The sequence below is a fragment of the Mustela erminea genome, chromosome 3 (assembly GCF_009829155.1).
Source record: "Mustela erminea isolate mMusErm1 chromosome 3, mMusErm1.Pri, whole genome shotgun sequence".
Lineage (NCBI taxonomy): Eukaryota > Metazoa > Chordata > Mammalia > Carnivora > Mustelidae > Mustela > Mustela erminea.
Window position 1 is genome coordinate 52,896,821 of NC_045616.1, and position 14,427 is coordinate 52,911,247.

The 14,427-nt window shown below is 37.8% G+C and overlaps 1 long non-coding RNA gene across 2 annotated transcripts in view; it reads left to right on the top strand.

The window, feature by feature from the left end:
• Positions 1 to 14,427, top strand: part of LOC116586169 — a 244,327-nt gene that overhangs the window by 126,630 nt on the left and 103,270 nt on the right. For both annotated transcript variants that reach the window (XR_004283924.1, XR_004283923.1), the window contains exon 3: positions 6,269 to 6,382. This is a non-coding gene — a long non-coding RNA (uncharacterized LOC116586169). The remainder of the gene's footprint in view (positions 1 to 6,268; positions 6,383 to 14,427) is intronic.

The window sequence follows — 14,427 nt, forward strand, 5'->3', positions numbered from 1 at the left end:
ACTTCGAGAAATTACTTAACATTATTTACTAAAATCGGGCATACTCATAACTTATAACCTAATAATCCTAATTTTTATGAATAGGATCAATAGATATTGACACAGAAATACATGTATAAGAATGTTCCTGGTACCATTATTTGTAATAACTGCAAGCTAGAAATGCTTGACAACAGTAAGATGGATAAATAGACCATGCAGATTTATGCATTTAAGCACTATACTGCAATAAACATAAATGAACTTCAATTACATGCAACAAGATGGATTGATTTCAAAAGAAGAAAGACACAAAAGAATATATATTGTTGATTCCACATATGTAAAGATTGAAAATAGGTAAACTAATGGTGTTCAAAGTCTGGATAGTGGTTATCTTTGGGGAGTGAACACTACGTGGATGTGTACACTTGGATAATATATGGGTTCATATGTATGTATGTATGTATGTATGTTATCTCCAATCTGGACCAATTCTCTAGAGAGCCACTGCTAACCCCTTGGTCCAGGCTACAACATTACCATCTTTTCTGCCATTACTTGCTGTAGTTTTTTCTTGATTTTTCTCTCTGCTTTTATTCTTGACCCTTTTTGATATGTTCTTGATACAGTAACCAGGAGGTTCCCTTTAAAATTAAGTCAAATTATATCACTGTGTTGCTCATAATCCTGCAGTGGTGCCATGTTTCTTAGAGGGGAAAAGCCAAAGTCCTTACGTTTTCCTACAAGAACCTACACAGTCTGATTCTCCAATACCTTTATGTTGTTGTCTTCTGCTCCTCCCTGCCAGCTTACCTGTCTCTCCACAACTCTGCAGTACCCACACTGGCTCTCTTGCAGTTCCTGGAACATACCAGCATGTTCCTTTCCACTAGTGTTGTTCCAATAGTCTGGCATGCTCCTTCTTGAGATGGGGGGCTAACTTACTCCTTCCAAGTCTCTTTTAGATGTCACTTTTTCATGATGTGACCCTCACCATCCTATTTAAAATAGTAACTTGGGCCACCCCCATTAGTGCTCCTACCTCCCTTTACCTTGGCTTCATTCTTATTTTTTATGTAACACTTCTACCTCTCTAACATACTGTATTTTGCCTTTATTTTTTATTCTTCTTATTAATTTTCTGAAAAATATTACACATTTGTTATCTGTCACTTCCTTAATGGATTCTTCTTTCATTCACTGATACATCTCAAGAACTTAGAACATTGTAGGTGCTAGTCAGTATTTGTGGAGTAAATGAATCAATGAATTTGTCGAATGTCTAACATGTGACAAGACTTCTGTTGGGCAATGGGGGTGTAACATTGGGCAAAACCAAAAATAGATTCTACTCTCACAGACTGTTTGCCAATTTGAGAGTTGTCACATGAAAACATGAAAAAGTATTTAGCTGCAAGGAATGATAAGAGACAATGGTGCTTTGAGAATACATAATTTAAGAATTTACTTTGGTCTGAAGTGGGTCACAGAGGATGTCCCAAAGAAAGCGATGTTTGAGCTGAGATATGAGAAAATTGTGTGATTCCTATTTCTTAGGCCTGGAGTAGGGCCCAGGTATGGACATTTTCAAGAAAACTCTGAAAAAAAAAATTCTGCTGGTATTTCTAATATACAGGCAGCCTGGAGAATCACCCTATACCAGGGCTTTTCCAGTTTTCATTTACAAATTACACGAAATCTTGCTAAAGTTCACATTCTGACTCAGAAAGTCAGGTAAAGGTCTGAGACTCTGTAGTTCTATGAAACTCTTGGTGATGCTGATATTCTGTGGATTACATACTGAGAAGTAAGGCTACATAGCATCGACCCCCAACTGTCTCATGAAGACACTATGTTTTCTAAATTATCAGCTGATTTGGAATCCTCCCTCCTTGCTTCAATTATACGGACTATCTATCCTGAGAATCTGAATATTTCATTCAGCTCACAACATGGATGTTGTTCAGTTGCTTCATAAATTTGTACTACATAGGCTTTGTTTACATGTTTTTTGTGTGTTTTTGTGCATGTGTGTTGCTTGTTTTAAAAAAATTTTCCCCCATGGGCTGGGTCCTCCCAAAGGGCAGGGATGGTGTTCAAGTCTTTGTGTCCTCTGCCAAATCCACTGTGGCCATGATAAATACTCAGTTTCTACTGAATAGTACTGACTCTACCCAGGCAAATCCTTTTCTTTCCTTATCATATGTATAAAGGATGATTTAAATTATCCTTTGAAATGAACCATTCATTTTCACCTTGCCATGAATATAAATGACAACACTCAAATTTACAGTATGCCTGGTCAAACACATATTTATAAGAAAAATTAAAGATAATAATAAATGTAATAAGTAATAGAAAATAATGACAATAAATACTAATAAAATATTCATATTTCAGCTGATAATCAGAGTATTTTTAAGAAGTATGGGGCAAAGTTGAGTTTTCAAAAGTAGAACATTATTTCAGATTTATTGGTTGAGAGCAGAGTTGTACTAGGAAAAGCATGGCTACCCTTCCTTCCTTCCTTCCTTCCTTGAGATATGTCCTAATTCTTCAGGTTTGTTGCAAGTTTTTAAGAACAGAGATTTTTTTTTTGAAGATTTATTTATTTATTTATTTATTTGACAGAGAAAGAATGAGAGAAAGAGAGAGATCACAAGTAGTCAGAGAGGCAGGTAGAGAGGCATGAAGAAGCAGGCTTCCTGCTGAGAGCGCAATGGGTGGAGGGGGCTTGCTCTCAGGGTCCTGAGATCATGGCCTGAGCCGAAGACAGAGGCTTTAACCCACTGAGCCACCCAGATGCTTCAAGAGCAGTGATTTTAACTAATTTTTGAATTAGTATTTATTTGGTACCTAAGAATTAAGAAGAGTCCTGGGATCGAGCCCCGCATTGGACTCTCTGCTCAGTTGGGAGCCTGCTTCTCTCTCTCTGCCTGTCTTTCTGCCTATTTATAATCCCTGTCTGTCAAATGAATAAATAAAATCTTAAAAAAAAAAAAAGAATTAAGAAGAGTCAAGGGTGTATCTGAATGTTGGTGTTTACTTTAAGTGAAAGGGATAATTCTTCCCTGAGATAGCTCACCTATTGGCCAAAACCACATACAGTGATTTTCTAGTTAAATTAGAAATTCAGTGAACTGATAGTTTAAAATCAAAACAACAACAAAGGTAACACTTACTGAGTGCTATTCTAGGTACTTTACATGTATTAACTTATTTAGAAGGCAATTACTATTATTAGTTCAATTTTATAGACTAGACCCTGAAAGGCTAAAAGTGAAAATTACCTCTTCCTTGAAGTGGAGCATATTTGAGATACCACAGTAAAATTAGAATATTTCAGGGAGGCAATGGAATAGAGGGGGAAAGAAAAGAAGAAAAAAAAGCTCTGGAATCAGATTCACATGAGAATGAGAATCCTGGCTCTGCCACTAATTCCTTATAAATCCTTGGGTAAATCACTTAGCCTCTCAGGATTGCATTTTTCTCATCTACAAAGTGGGATAAAATCACATTTCCTACTTATCTTACTTACACGACTTCTACCCACCTTGACTAGGGAGTGGACATAAAGAACAGCTGATTTACAGACCTGTCACCTCATAGGCACCCTTCTGTCAACAACAAAATCAGGTTACGCAATAATCTTTCTCCATTTCTCCTCCTTTTCTCCCTTCTTCCTAAGTAACTACCATTTCTTATGCTTCATATCAAATGCTTTACGGTAGCCCTGAGTTACAGAGGAATTAAGCAGAGGTCTGGTCCAGTTCACCACTGGTGGTTATGTAGGAGCGCTTGGACCACATAGTTTAAGTGATAAAACAGCTAGAACAAAGTTAATGTAAGCATGGGAAAGATATGTTCATTTGTGTGTCTTAGTTCTGTCACTTAGCGGCAGGAATTTAGAAGGTGCATTATTAAAGTTGGGATGACCAGTTGGGAGGCAATGACAGCAACCATGATCCCAGCGAGGGCTGCAGTCTTTACTTGTGTCAGGAACCGTGCTTTCCATGTACAATCTCACAACAACTCTATGAGGAATCATTATTTTAACCCCGTTTTACATATGATAAAATCGAGGCCCACAGAATTTAAGTAACTAAGCTTGCATAATTTTGAGTTGAGATCCAAATTTTTCTTCACATGTTTAAATAGATTGAAATAGTAGTTTCTCATATTGCAAAAATGGGTAGTTTAAATAAATAGTTGGAAGCCATTATAATGCATTTATGTAATATATGAATGTAAATGAACCATACAAGCAAGGTGGCTGAGTAAAAGACAGCAGGGAAAAAAAAGCACATAGTATGTGATTCCATTTATGAAGTTCAAAAACAAGCACATCTTAGCCAGAATGGTGGAAGCAAGGATAGGGTTACCTTTGGGAGGGTAGTGATTGGGGGCATACCACATGTTTCTGGGATACTGGTAATGTTCTTATTCTTGATCTGCTGGGTGCTGATTTACATGTTCATTTGGTGAAAATTTATTGAGCTACACTTCAGATTTTTATGCTTTTCCTAAGATAGGCTGAATAGATGCTATTTTTAAATTAAAAGTAAGTAAATAAATTCATGAATAAGCTCCTCTTTAATTTTATTTTTATATAGTTTCTTTTATTCCTTGAGCCTTTCTATTCTGTTTTCCTCATAGAATTTTAACTTAGTTGACTTAAAAATTTTAATTATTTTTATAACATGATGCTCTAAGTCTTAAAAAATGTTTTCTTTAGGGTTGAATTATCCTCCAGATTTTTATTAGTACACAATTGGCAGTATATAAAAATATTATAAAATTTGATATTAAGTTATTAAACATTAGAAATAAAATTTAATAGAAGTGCATTTCAAAATTAGGTGGATAGTCTGTTCTTGGATGTGAACAATTGGAATGAAAGAGGGTCAATATCAGTTCTATTCCCACTATGAGGTAAACATGGAATGATTGGAAGGCCTTAGCAGGAATGAAAGGAATTTGTTCACTTTTAATAACAATCTCTCACAATTATTTGTATTTATTCTGAATTGGATATCAAAAGCCACAGCAATATATTACTAAAATTACTTTTAGTAATCTGAAATCATGATAGGTTCTTTTTCAATTTTCTTGAGAGCAGAGAATTGTGAAAGAATTTATAAAATCACCTTTATTTACTTAGTTTCTGAATTTCTAGGGAGTATAACAAAAGCGATTCAGGGAGACTTACCAAGTAACTGTTAACTGTACTTGTTTCTCTTTCATTTAGAGGCACTTTAAAAAAATCTGATATATTCAGAAACTGCTGGGAACATTGAAACAATGTTACTTTCAGTATCCCTCTGCCAATACAAGAATTTTTGACGAGTTACATTTATTGTATCACATGCTTTAAATATTTTTTCACCAAAACTTTGGAACTACATATTTAACTCATTCGAATTAAGGGACACATCTGTGATATAATGAAATAGGCAGACCAGTTTTCATTATCAAACAAATTAGGTAAATTAGATTTATTTTCTCTCAGATAAATCTCACTGCATTTATCAATTCAAATCAATGTGTTAGTATACGCTGCTTGACATCTCACTTCTTAATGCTGATTTTAGGTCAGGAAAGTCACAGAGCCTTACTAGGAGTTTGTTGCCTAAATGAAGAATGGTGCTACTGCTTTCAGTTTTTCTTACCTATACAGGCTAGCTTTATTCTCTTAGGCTCTTCTTTAGGAGTGATGCATTTTGTTTTTGTTTTCTTTTTTCTTCTTATTCTTTTTTTTTTTTTTTTTTTGGTTAAGTATTCGGGTGATACAAGAGGTGAAGTCCTTAAACTTAGTATCACTCCCTCTGCTACACTTTTTATGCTACACTTGGCTCTTATCAAAAATATGTGTAAGACAAAGAAAAATATGAAACCTAGCAAAGATTTATGATGTCTAGATTAAAAGACACTTGAGTACCAACACTTCTAATTTTTTTTTCCTTTGGGACCTTGGAGGTTTTTAAATATCTCAAGGCATTGTAATATAGTTAAACTTGGCACGAGGGAGGTTTTATTTACCTGTCTACCTGCGTATGTAAGTATGTCTCTATTTATGGGGGAAAAGGACGAGTGAGAAATTGAGAAGAATGAAATGAGAAAGGAGACTTGTAGAATTCCCTCCATCTAAAACCATTCTGAGATCAGTTTTGTGAAGGAACATGTGTGGAAGATGAGGATCTGGAACATGACCCCTTTGAAACTGTACTTGGTTGTGTAGCCTTTGGAAAATTGTTATGTGCTCTCAAGGGTTTTTCTTTTTTTGAAGAATGCTGCTGCAGAATTACCAGTGAGGAGGTCTAGGAGGCCTACGCGTCAACAGAGTTCAGAGTGCAGTGGTGAAGGTGACTCAAGCAGCTCATGGACTTGACTGGTTCTGGAGGTAAGTGCATTTAGAAGGGAACAAAGGAGGCCCGTATTAGGTCAGGAGAGAATGGGACTTGGGGGCAATGATATTACTGAGTAACATCATATTTTCCCAGTGATAGTAGAAAGCAGTAGATTTAGTGTATGGGGAAAGAAACAAGGTGTTTCTCTTTTGCTGGAAGGAGCCTCATAGGGGTTAGTGTGTGGTCTTTGGATATAATGATAGATTTGGGCAGGGGGAATAGGGTAAGAAATTTGAGGAATGGGAAGAGGATGACAGAGATATTTCTCTCATGGGAGATTATCCTGATTTAAGAGTATGGGAAAGGAGAAAACATTTTGTTATATCGCTCTTTGTGTCTTGTAGTATGTATACCTAGTAAATTTTTGATAAATACTTGTTAATTGATTAGTTCATACACAGTGTGATTAAAGTTTCTGTTAAAATCACTGACAGTTCAGAAGAAGGATTCTTCTCTGTTCCTCAGATATCACATAAATGGTAGATCAAATTACAGTAATTTATTAAAGAAATCAGAATTCAGGGAGCATGTTATTCTGAGAAATTGTAAGGTAGTCAAATAATCTCCATGTAGGCTAAGTTGTTTCAATTTGCACAATTGAGTTACCCAGCAGTGGACTTCTGATAGTAGTTTTGATAATAGACTGCATGTTTTAAACAGTATCTGAGAAACATCTTTCCTATTACTTCTGCATTCCTCTAAGGACACAAATATTATGGAAAGTAAACATGCAAGCAGGTCCTGGGAAAGAATGAAATTGTGTATATTTTTTAATTAAAGCAAGGTTTTCTTCTTCCAAATTTTTGATAACCTCTAAAGTACAAGAGAAAACACGCACAGAAATGTGAATGCAGGTACACACACCTTGGCAGTTTCCCAATGGAAAAGAGACCACTGTCATTAGTTAGCAAAGATAAGAATAGAAATAACGGATTTAAATTTGAACAAGAAGTGTTTGAAAGAGTGGAGAAAAATTTAACGGTAAGATCAACTTGGGAATGAAACCAATTTCTGGAAGAGCTGATGGGATCAAAATCACGTGAAACCTTAAGGTTGAGGCTTGTCAAACACCTCTAGAAGAAGGATGTACTGTGTACTGAATATTCTCTAAAGACACAAGCGAAGAAAGCAAGTGAGAACAGTGAGCAGAGGGACAGAGGGGGTTTAAATCCCTGGTCCTGTGTGGTTTTCTTTCTTCTCCAGTATGAAATGAGAGGACCTGGAGGCTGTGGGCATCCCTGCATGGAAGTAGGGACAGTGACTCCACTCATGTGTGATGGCCATCTGTGGCTGAGTCTGGGAGCTGAGCCCAGGAATCCTGTGTATCTTTCTCTCTTTCATTTCTATGGGAATTTAGGGAGCATGGAGGCAGATTTTCTCTTCACCACCAGGAAGCACAGTTTTAAGGGGATAAAAGCTACTCTTTCCTGGAAAGATGGGGTCAGTAAATGGCGCATAGAGATATACTGTGGGTCAGGTACATAAAGGCCTAGAAGAGATCATGACTGAACACATGGGATGGGCAGTTTTTCCCTGCTCGGCTCAGAAGTCACTGGAGAGAATGATGTCCTGTGAGTGGAGTTTATCTTTTCAAGGCAAATGAAGACCTGGATAGAATAATTGAGAACAGAGAGTACCTATGGCATTTCTAAGGGAGCTTAGGAGCAAACTTAAATGCAGAAGTGGTGATATGGGACTGATTATAAAAATGATGTCTTAAAATTATTTATAGTTTAGTTTATAGGTTGGCTTCCAGAGGGGTGGAATCTCCCATAAATAAGTGGGGCCACCATTGAACAGATCCAGTTGTTAGCTCTTTTGTTGTGAAGTTAGGCTGTTGCTGATTCACGGAGACCCCTGCATGTGCTTCCCATGTCCCTGAAACAGCTGGATTGTGTTGTGGCCTGTTGCGCCTTATGTGGAGAGCAACCCTCTTACCACAGTAGGTGATGAATTGTGCTTCCCTCCAAATCCATAGGTGCAAGTCCTAACTTCTGATACCTCATAAATGCGAACTTATTTGAAGATGATAGAGTCTTTACAGAGGTAATCAATTTAAAGTGAGGTCATTAGGGTGGGCCCTAATCCAGGATGACCAGTGTCCTTATAAAAGGGGGAAATTTAGGCACAGAGATCTCCATGGTGGGAAGACGGTGTGAAGAAGCATGGGGAGATGTTGGACAGCTACAAGCCCAGGTGAGAGGTCTGGAGTAGATCTTTTTCTCACCGTCCTCAGAACCAACCTGCTGACCCTTGATTTCGGACTTTCAGCCTCAAGAACTATGGGACAATCCATGTCTGTTGTTTGAGCCATCTAGATTGTAGTCCTTTGTTTTGGCAGCCCTAGCACACTAATGTCCCTACTAATTATGGAGTCACATACTCTGTTTTCTTTATTTCCTTCCTTCCTTCCTTCTTTTTTCTTTCTTGCCTTGCTTTGTCTTGCTTCCCTTCCCTTCCCATCCTTCCTTCCCCTCCTTCTTTCTGCACCTGCTGTGTGTTAGGCACAGGGAATTCAATAATCTTGGCCCTCAAGGAACTTCAAGCTGTGTGATGAAGACACACCTATAAATGGACAGTTTTAAGGTACTGACGTAGAAGAAGAAGAAGTAGGAGGTATTTGGATCAGTTATTTGGTGTCTACTGTGCACTATGCAGCATGATACAGGATTCAGGGGCATATTTTAAATCTAGCTCTGTCACTGCACGTTCTTCTTGTTGGAGAGCTATTTAAGAGTTTTCTCGTTTGTAAAATGGGGAAAATGGTGTCTCCTAGAGGGATTTTAAATGAGATACCAGATGTGAAATATTTATGATGGAGTCTGTGTCTTAGCTCAGGTTGCTGTAACAAAATATCAGAGATGAGGTGGCTTAAACAACAGAAATTTATTTTCACAGTTCTGAAGGCAGGGAAGTCCAAGATCAGAGTCCCAGCAGATTTGGTTCCTAGTGACAGCTCTCTCCCTGATCTGTAAACAAGATGCCTTCTTGTTGTATGCTCCATGACCTTTCCTTAGTCTGTGCATTTGAGGGGAGAGAGATCTTTCTGTTCTCCTCTTCTTTTAAGGGCACCGATTCTACCTGCTCCAAACCCAATTACCTCGCTAAGACCCCACTTCCAAATACCATTAGAAGTTATGATTTCAACATATGAATTTTGAGGGAATACAAATATGCAGGCCATAATAGCGTGAAGCACAATATGTGGCAGATATTATTAATTGCTACTTGGGGAACATGTGATAACAGGAATAGTATGCAGACAAATAATGAAATTGAGGACTGACAGAATAACCAACTAGAAGGTGTAGTCTAGAACTCCAGTGTGCTATTCATATAAGCTTTTTATCAATGTGGAACTCATGGCTTGAGTTTTTACAAAGATAACAGTAGTATTTCATTTAAAAAGATCTAGGCTAGACCTTCCCCTCTGGCCTGGAGGTTGGGGAGCCATCAAAGCACTCTTTCATTTGCGAGAAATAGCTTTGTTTGAGGACCTCCAAGGGGAACAAGAGCGCTGTTGAATTTGATTATTACATTCCCGTTTTTTTTTTAAATTTTATTTATTTATCTGACAGATAGAGATCCCAAGTAGACAGAGAGGCAGGCAGAGAGAGAGAGGAGGAAGCAGGCTCCCCACTGAGCAGAGAGCCCAATGTGGGTCTCGATCCTAAGACCCTGGCATCATGCCCTGAGCCAAAGGCTGTGGCTTTAACCCACTGAGCCACCCAGGCACCCCATGACATTCTTGTTTTGAGCCGGGAAGTGGAGTTTGTGAGGAATGTGTCTTGATTTTCTGGGTTGTGACTTGGGAAGCCGGACATGAGATTTTATGCCTGAAGCCATTAAAAGAATACATTTTAGACATTTAGCAATTATCAGTTTGTTAAAATAGCAAGCTTAAGCAGAATTGGAAAAAGCAGCTATTGTTTTAGAAACCATTGGATAAAATGATCTTGGAATACAGTTCAAAAATCCTCTTTTGCTTTTTTTTCAAGAGCAATGACAAAATAATTTTTGTTTCACTGTAGTGAAACTTTTGGACAATGAAGTTTTTTAATACTGAAATAGTTCAGTATGGGAATGGTATTTTTCTATCTTTGATTTTATTGAGATAGAGAATTTTTAATTTTTAAATTTTATTTATTTTTTCCTTTTATTAAATTTAAATTCAATTAATTAATATATAATGTATTATTTGTTTCAGGGGTACAAGTCTGTGATTCATCAGTCTTACATAATACCCAGTGCCCATTACAACACATATGCTCCCCAGTGTCCATCACCCAGCCACCCCATCCCTCTTACCCCCTCTCCCCCTCCAGCAACCTCAGTTTGTTTCCTGTGATTAAGAGTCTCTTATGGTTTGTCTCACTCTCTGGTTTCATCTTGTTTCATTTTTTACTCTCTTCTACTATGATCCTCTGGCTTGTTTCTTAAGTTCCACATATTAGTGAGATCATATGATAATTGTGTTTCTCTGATTGACTTATTTTGCTTAGCATAATACCGTCTAGTTTCATCCATTGTTGCAAATGGCAAGATTTCATTTTTTTAAAATATTTTATTTATTTATTTGACAGAGCACACAAGTAGGCAGAGAGGCAAGCAGAGAGAGAGGGGGAAGCAGGCTCCCCGCTGAGCAGAGAGCCCGATACGGGGCTTGATCCCAGGACACTGGGAACATGACCTGAGCTGAAGGCAGAGACTTTAACCCACTGAGCCACCCAGGTGCCCCAGGATTTCATTTTTTCTGATGGCTGTATAATATTCCATTGTATACATATACCACGTCTTCTTAATCATTCATCCGTCAGTGGACATCCGGGCTCTTTCCATAGTTTGGCTATTGTGGACATTGCTGCTATGAACATTGAGGTGCACATGCCTTTTCGGATCACTACATTGTAACTTTGGGGTTCATACCCAGTAGTGCAGTTGCTGGGTCATAGGGTAGCTCTATTTTCAACTTTTTGAGGAACCTCTGTACTGTTTTCCAGAGTGGCTGCTCCAACTTGCATTCCCACCTACAGTGTAGGAGGGTTCAAGATAAAGAGATTTTTAAAACATAGAACCCTTTGGTTCCCTGTTAAGGAAGTACAGTCATCAACACCCCATGTCTTCTTTCAGAGGGGGGCTCTGGTCATTCTTCAATCTGTATAAAACTTGGGCCAGCTAAGGGGCTTCAAGATCAATGGCCTCTATTCCACCCTTGTTCTTGAATGGGATAACTTACTAGCCTCCGGCATAGAAAGGGAAGCAATTCTTCTCATTGCCATAAAAAAGGAAAACAACAATAATAACTAAAGCCCCAGTAGAAAAACCCATTTTTGTTAAAAAAAATAAATAAACACAGTAGAATAAATCACTTAAGATGGGGTCAAAGGACTTGCTTTATATGAGGTTGGGGAATCATTTCATCCCTCTGAACCTCTGCGTCTTCTTTTTAAAAATCCATACCTGGACTAGATATCTCAAAGATCCCTTCCAGCTTCGAGGCACTCTTGGTAATATATGAAAGCCTTCGGAAAATTGTTGAGTGCTTCTATTTTCAAAGAAGGAATAACCAGCCTGGAAGTCTGGAAGGTGGGTTTTGAATTATATTATTGATATTTGCTGTGATCTAGATTGGGAAATTGAGGATTAGAAATGGAATAAGGAAGGCATTTTGGGGAGGTGGGAAGAACAAATGGTTTGGGATGGAAGGTTACGAAAGCCAAGAACAGCAAGGGGAGAGGAGAGGTAATTGATTCCTCCTTCTTCCTCCTCGCTTACCAGGTCAATCAGACATCAAGTCCCCTTTCCTTTCCATCCATTTTCCTGAACCTAAACTCAAGGGACAGGTTGTATCACAACTGGAACCTCTATTAAGCTACGCTCCAACATTATACTCTTCAGGCTGGGATTCAAAGTAAAATAGCATTAACTGAGAATGAGAAGAGTTAAATTTCATCCTCAGATGATTCTTTCGGAAGGGTCTTCCATGTTGCCCCACCTAGTAAAGGAGATTAATAGTACCTGACCCATTGTCACCTCACCAAAGATTAATGATATCTGCCTATTGTTACCACACTAAATTTGAGAGAAATTCCAGGTATACATCAAGAGAAAACAGTTATCAATGTGTTGATGCATTTTTCAATATTATAGATAGTTCTTAAAATTATTTTTACTTTTAAAAAATTGGTTTTCTTACTTCATGCATTTGAAGCAACAGGAATAAAACACACTTTTGAAGTGAGGTGTCAACCCAGACATGAGGAACATATATGTTGACACAAAAGTTGAAAAGACCCCACAAAAATGACAAATGATGAAGAAAAAGCACATTTACAGCAGATCCTGACCTTTTGAGAATATGATCAGCCTGTCAGCACTAATGGCTTTCCATGTTCATAGCAAAAAGCTATGAGCACTTATATTTGGGATGGAGGTTAGATGGTATCTCAATATAAAAATAATGAAATAGTACCATGTCAGGTATAAAAAAAATAATTCTGCAATTCTTTTTCCTTTCTTTTCTCATCATAGATTTACATGTTCACATAATATACATAGGCACAATGAGGAGCCTGGCTCTTTTTCCTCCCAACCAATCCAGTCTCAAAGAGGAGTCTTAACATCCCTGACGGGTATTATGGCACTGGGTGTAGGCTATTAGGACCAAAAGATTGTTTTGCTTTGTTTTGTTTTGTTTTGTTTTGTTTTACAGTTCTGAGAATAGGATTAGGGATTAGGAAATGGAACATAGCAGTGACTCTGAATTCTTTTGCTCTATTCCATACCCTTATTGGGCATTTGCAGCTTTTGCCTTGAACCTTTCCTCAGAGGAATCTTTTTTATAGCTATAATAAACCTCCTGGACATTTATCCTTTTGTCTAAAAGTTCTGCCTCCTCACGTAGGTTTTTGAATTTATCAAAGTAGAGCATAGTCTTCTGAAATGTCCAGTAAAGCAATGTTTTCCTGTTTATCTGGATTTTTATTAAGGGGTCTCATAAGCTGACAGAAATTCAGAAGAGTAACATCTTAATTTGTGCAAGAAGCATTTGCAACCTGGGAGGAAGCCCTCTCAAAATTCCCTTCATTCCTTGGCAAAGATTGCCCATGGATATGATTTCAAGGGTAGCAAGAGGGAGAAGGTTAAAGGTGGGGTGAACTCCTGCTAAAAGTAAGAAAGAGATATGATTTTAAGAACTCTACTGATATATAAGAGTGTATAATAATAATAATAATAATAATAATATCCTAATAAGAAATATGGGAAATAGGAGTTACAACTGGGATAACCTATTACTGTCATGGCTTGTGCATCAGCTGGGAACCATGAGCAGATTTGGTGCTAATGAATTGGTCCTGATATGAGGAAATTCTATTTGAATAGGATCACCTGCTTTAACTAGGGGAGAACTCACTGGTGTATTCAAAAAAAGCACTTAATATTATTTTTAAAAAAACGATTTTATTTATTTATTTATTTGACAAAGAGAGAGAGAGAGAAAGATCACAAGTAGGCAGAGAGGCAGGCAGAGAGAGAGAGGAGGAAGCAGGCTCCCCGCTGAGCAGAGACCCCCCCCCCCCAATGTGGGACTTGATCCCAGGACCATGGGATCTTGACCTGAGCCAAAGGCAGAGACTTAACCCGCTGAGCCACCCAGGTGCCCCAGCACTTAATGTTATTGAATTGATCTAGCACGTAAGAGATAGAAATCTAACATCAGTTTGGCCCTCACCAAGAGATTTTCTTTTCTATAGGCTTCCTGCCTATATGTTAAATGTTGTAATATAGCCAGAGACTATATCCAAAACTGTCTAAGACTGAAATTTCAATTCGTGATTTTTGTTTTTTCTTTGCCCCACCAATTCTACACTGTGTTATTACAGACTTGTTTCAGGGATCCTTCTGTTTCCCTCTAGTACTCCTGTTTGAATCAAATTAAAAGTGATTTTTCATTTTTCCTCATGTGGTACAACTTTCTGAAGCAGGGGCTGCATTGTATAAGGAGAAAGTAGGTGAGAAAAAGTTCAGTCAGGACTCT